At 37.0% G+C, this 6000-nt stretch overlaps 1 protein-coding gene across 1 annotated transcript in view; it reads right to left on the reverse strand.

Annotated features, from left to right (window-relative positions):
- Positions 1-2212, reverse strand: part of LOC136884659 (uncharacterized) — a 36654-nt gene extending 34442 nt beyond the window's left edge. The window contains exon 1 of the mRNA XM_068230092.1: positions 2073-2212. The gene's annotated coding sequence lies outside the window, so the exon portion shown is untranslated. The remainder of the gene's footprint in view (positions 1-2072) is intronic.
- Positions 2213-6000: the final 3788 nt, after the last annotated feature.

A 6000-nucleotide genomic window follows, 5' to 3' on the forward strand; every position in this document is an offset into this window, starting at 1 on the left:
TAAGTTGAATTTTTAAATAATAAATAGATTTTTTGGTTTATTGCATGATTAAATGGAATTTTATTCTTCATTGGCATTACTCCTATCAGGCTGTGGGGTCTGTCTTCCTGCCTGTACATCTTGTGCTCCACTTCATCCAGTCTACTGTGTTTGATAGCGGATGCTTGCATTTTGCATATCTTCCTGCAGACAATCTATCCACCGCTTTCTCGGTTATCCTTGGGGTCGCTGTCCATCAAGGCTAAGTTCAAGCGGCTATTTTGCAATTGGTTCTCCATCAGCTCTGGCTATAAGTCCATACCAGTGCAGAGGATGGTTATCCAGTTGTTCTTCCTCTTAAAAATCTTAAAATAATAATCACCACCATCATCACCATTCCAGTGCAGTCTTGCCTTCCTTGTTGTGGTATATTAATTTTTATTTAGTATTTACTAGAGGACCTGTGCAGCTCCGTAGCATTTGTTATAAATAGGTGAGATAATATGGGTTAATATGAAATTGCCCCATGCATGAATGTTATTCTACTATCCCCACCCACAGAGGCATGCAGACTGAACGCTGAAAGATACAACAGTCTATAATGAAGATGTGTGTAATGTATGATATACAAACTATCAGTTTATGGATTTCTAGCCCATCCTGATCATTCGAGACAAGACGTAAAATGTAAATGAGGCCTTCAACAATATACTGTGAGGACCTGAATAACTAAAAATGTGTTTGCTGGTAAAAAATAAAAATAAATATGGAACAATACAGATGAAAATAGCTAAACTGGTTAAGTATGGTATGTCACTTTGACAGAATACTTGATACTATAGCAGAACTTCACAGTTTACATGTTGCCAATTTAGATTAACTCGCTTTCCAAATAACTAAAGAGGCAAAAAAAAAAAAAGGAGAAAGCAGAGGACCTTTATTATGGTGCATGCAATTACTAATCACCTGCTTAAAAGAAAAAAAATTATGCAAGCATGATTTAAAACTTTAAGCCTAATTTTTGCAACACTGAAAACTGGGACATTCATTTTCCCCAAACTGAAACAAATTCTCACAGATAGGCCTACCAGTAGTTAAACCAGTAGTACTGCTGATAATCTATAAAATATAGCTATGTAATCTCAGGCATGGAGATTAAACAGTGATAGATCCTATGTTATAACAATTGGTACTCTTTTATTTTTCCTTTTCTTTTTTGTTCCAGCTATTAGAACATGGTGTAGGGGGAAGAATCATCGTGGCTTCTGAGTGTAAGAGCCAGTTTTCTAAATGAGGATCAGTGGGCTGTACAGAGACTATTTAATTCCTAACCTAGCAAAGTTCAAAAATACATTCCATAATTCCTCAGAAAAAGGAGCATAAACTTGGAGGATTTAAGAGCTGTTATTTATTTTAAACTCAATATACAATTATTATTATTATTATTATTATTATTATTATTATTATTATTATTATTATTATTATTGTACGCACCATATAAGTTAATATTATTCGTACTGTATAAACTAACAAAACATTAAAGGCAGCAGTTCAAATATTTACACCAATATTTCAGAAAAACAAATCCTAAATTCGTTTTTCTTATTTTCAGACTTATAATATTATTCTAGTAATTCAGCATGGTGTTACAAATTCAGGTATCAGCTGTTTATACAAAAACAGAACCGACATTACAGCTGTCAAAACAAAATTCAAGGTTAAGAGACCCTGAAGATTACTGTCCAGGTACACCACACACCCAGTTACTCTGAAATAGTGAAATTATTTATCTTGTCTACGAATGTACAAATAACATCAATAGACTAAGATTAAGTTAACTTCGAGAAAAAACAAGCCCTTTGATTTCGTGTCCATATTTCAGTTTCTCGACGTTCCCGTAATCATTCTCTTTGCCCGTAATAATCCACGGGTGCCTACGGTAATGACACGTCCGTTTATTCATGAATAGCTACTTAAATCATGAATAAATAATAGCACTCAGACGATATTCAAAGTTTGATTTTCACTTGAGAAAATAAACAAATATATTCTACGACTTAAAATGACATTTATACGACTGAAGGTTAACATACATGAACGAAGACACAACCAGACGTATATAAATCTTGGATATGCGTCGTAAATCCTTTTAAATGATTGTTAAAGCACAAAATAAACACCTGTGTGTTTGAAACAACTCAAAAATTAAATTAGGACGGGATAAACGTAATGAACGTTCTACAGAAGCAGATGTGTTGTCATCAAGCTACATGGCAGACACACTGACACATAACAATGCGCATTAACTACGATGACGAATGACTTTGATCAGGAATAGCAATTTCTGCTATAAAATCTGGTGAATCACAGTTTCTCTATTTACAAATTACTGATGACCTTGTCGTCACGTGATAATTTTTTATCGAGCTTCGAATACGTTAAAGAAGTTCACATGAACATCGATAGGCAATTTCGGCGGGTATTTAAAACAGAAACCGAATGTAGCTATTGTAAGCTTTAGAATTCATAACTTCAGTTTTTCCTAAGTCACGGACATTCCAAATACAGTAAGCACTAAATCTTAGTATCTCTTCGAAGCCAAACGTGAGAACTTCCTAACCTCTGACCTCAGCGCTTGACATTTGTAACTTTCGCTACGCAGATGATAGGTGCTGTTAGCTGATAAGTCACATCATCTCAAAATCATGCTATAAAAAGTTAAATAATAATGTTAGGTATTGATTTTACGTCCCACTACCTAATCTTTCGATTTTCGGCGACGCCAAAGTGCCAGAATTTTCTCCCACAAGAGTTCTTTCATGCGCCAGTAAATCTACCGATATTAAGCCTGACGTATTTGAGTAAGTTCCAATACCATCATACTGAACCGGAATCGAAACAAAGTTCAAACCTCAAGTCCACATTGATTGTAATTCAAAGACCAAGTTCATGATAGTCAACAAGCAAAACATAGCCTATTCAGGCCAAGCTAAAACTAGGAATGAAGAAATACAATGTGTTCGACAGCACACAATATTGCCAAGAGATTGAGAGGAGGACTGAACATTCGAGAAAAAAAAAAAAGAAAATTAAGAACCTAGTGTTTAAGAACCTTGCCTGCTCAAGTAACTTAAATCAGAATCTTAGGATGTAAATGGTCTGATAATACTTTACCCTCATGCTGTTACATGACATGAAAAAGTGAACTTTAACCTAGGTCTCGTGCAAGAAATCGGAAATCTTTGAAATGTGGGTTTCCAGTGCGTGTTGTGTTCACATGGGCGGAAAAGTAAGCAATACTAAAACAATGAATAAGCATCATAATAGAAGACAGAACTATTGCTTTGTGTCAAAAGACAGAAGCTTGAATATTTTGACAACATGATGCATAATGAAAAACCGAGCAAGTTGGTTGTACAGTTAGGGTTGCGCAGCTGTGAGCTTACATTTGGGAGATAGTGGGTTCAAACTCCACTGTCGGCAGCCCTCAAGGTGGTTTTCCATGGTTTCCCATGTTCACACCAGGCAAATGCTGGGGCTGTACATTAATTAAGGCCATGTTCGCTTCCTTCCCACTCCTCACCCTTTTCTATCTCATTGTCGCCAAAGACCTGTCTGTGTTGGTGCAACATAAAGCAAAATCAACAAATTTGGCCATTATTGGTATTTGATTCGTTTGTATTGACTATGCTTGTGGAAAAATACCACGAGTAGCTGTTAGGTCCACCCTGTCAATATTTATTTTAAACTCGTTACACAATTATTATTATTTTTATTATTTGTACTGTATAAACTAACAAAACATGTACTAATAATAATAATTCTGTAAACTAATGATTTTAAAATAAATATTGAGAGGGCGGACCTAACAACTACCCATGGCATTTTTCCGCAACGCAAAACTGTAAAAAATAATATAGGCTAATGCGTAATAAAAAGTAGTCCTACTGAGACTTTGACTAGCAGGAAAGAGAGTAGAATTGAAGCCAGTGAGATGAAATTACTAAGAAGTATGATAGGAAAGACAAGGAAAGACAGAGTGAGAAACAAAGATGTTAGGAAGGAAGTTGGCATAGGAAAGCTGAATGAGAGAATTGAAAAGAATAAACTAAGGTGGTTAGGACATGTAAAGAGGATGGAGGAGAATAGAATTCCAAGACAGATGCTGGAGGCAAAGTGCGAGGGCAAGAGAGCAAGAGGAAGATCTAGAACAAGGTGGACTGAATCAGTGAAGAGAGGCATAAGTAGAAGAAATTTAGACTGGGACAAGATCGTGGAAGAGGTATGGTGGAAGGAAAGAGGAAGATGGAGAAGTGCCACAAATACCCCGACCCGGCAGGAACTGGACAAGGAGAAATGATGATGATGATGATGATGATATTTGTATTATGGTGCTCTTAGTCTTGCATAACCACTTAAGTGCCCGGCTCCATGGCTAAATGGTTTGCGTGCTCGCCTTTGGGTCATGGGGTTCGATTCCCGGCAGGGTCGGGAATTTTAACCATAATTGGTTAATTCTACTGGCACAGGGGCTGGGTGTGTGTGCCTTCTTCATCATCATTTCATCCTCACCACGATGCAAGTTGCCTACGGGTGTCAAATCAAAAGACTTGTACCTGGTGAAACGAACTTGCCCTCGGACACTCCCGGCACTAAAAGCCGCACGCCATTTCATTTTTCTCACCACCTTAGTTTTGGTCTACCACTTGTTTTCCTTCCTTCAGTCTCAGCCTCTATCATCTGCTTCAGTATCCCTCTCACTTCCATCCTGTAAACACCTCCAAACCATCTTATTTTATTTCCCTCCATTCTGCCATGAAGCTTTTCCACTCTGATTTCCTTGTGACATTCTCATTTCTTAGTCTGTTCCTTCTTGTCGTTCCTATTGTAAAACAAACAATCAAACCCCATGGCACTATTCGCGACAAACACTCTCAGCCAGTATTCTTGGATTTCTAGCCTGGAGTTGCTATCTCATCATCAGATAGCTCCTCAATGGGCTGAGCAGACCTTGTAGCAGCTTCAGATCCAGGTAAAATTCAATGACCCAGACCCCAGGTATCTAAGTAAGAGGCAAGCTTGTTAACCCTAGGCTACAAAGGAAGTCCTTCCTATCATACTTTTTAACCTTTCAAGTGGTACATTTCGTTTGAGTAGCTACTAACACAGTGGCACATTTTCCATAAGGTACTGGGAAGTAACTACAGTGAGATAATTAATGGTTATGAATTTCATGTTTTTGGTCCGTATTGAACTGAGAATAATATATAAGTAATAATAATAACAACGTAAACGTTTCCACCTTTGGGTCGAAACTAGTACCGTGTAATTTATAATTTTGTGAATATATTTTAGTATTGAAAAGGTGGAAACGTTTACGTTGTTATTATTATTACTTATATATTACAGTGAGATACTCTTGTGTAGCATAGTACTTTTATCAGGTTCAAAAATTACAGAATATGTAGCAAGTTGTCAAAAATGATCATAGTACAAAGGGCAAGGCGTCTGGATCGCTGAGAAAAGCAACGTGAACTTACGGTGATATACTTTTAGTTGGTCAGGTATTTTCATCAGGTTTAATAAAACAAAGTCCCACTTTTAAGCTATTAAAATGATTACAGTGCCAAGGGCAAGGAAAGAGAATCTGGCTCAGTGAGGAAAGCAACAGGAAACCTCCAATAACATAAGAGACTCATCTACAGACATATCGTTTTCAGGTGTGTACACACTTTGGAATCTGTTATTCAAGTGATCCAGAATAGATTTCAATTCGTAGAGTTTCTTCGGACCACATGTGGCTTCATCGTATGCTTCGTTATCAACAAAGTATAAGAATTTGAGGAGATGAAATCTTTCAGAGAACAGCTCCAAAAATATAGGGGTCTCTAATTCCTGTCTATGAGAAAAGTAGCTCTTGTTGTCAGGTAGCTGATGAATGCCTTGCAAGCGAAAGAATACAAGTAAAGTCATAAGTTAATTTCATCTTTATTCGTGTCAGTCCACTGATTCACTCTCGAA

Source organism: Anabrus simplex, chromosome 13, assembly GCF_040414725.1.
Source record: "Anabrus simplex isolate iqAnaSimp1 chromosome 13, ASM4041472v1, whole genome shotgun sequence".
Classification (NCBI taxonomy): Eukaryota; Metazoa; Arthropoda; class Insecta; order Orthoptera; family Tettigoniidae; genus Anabrus; species Anabrus simplex.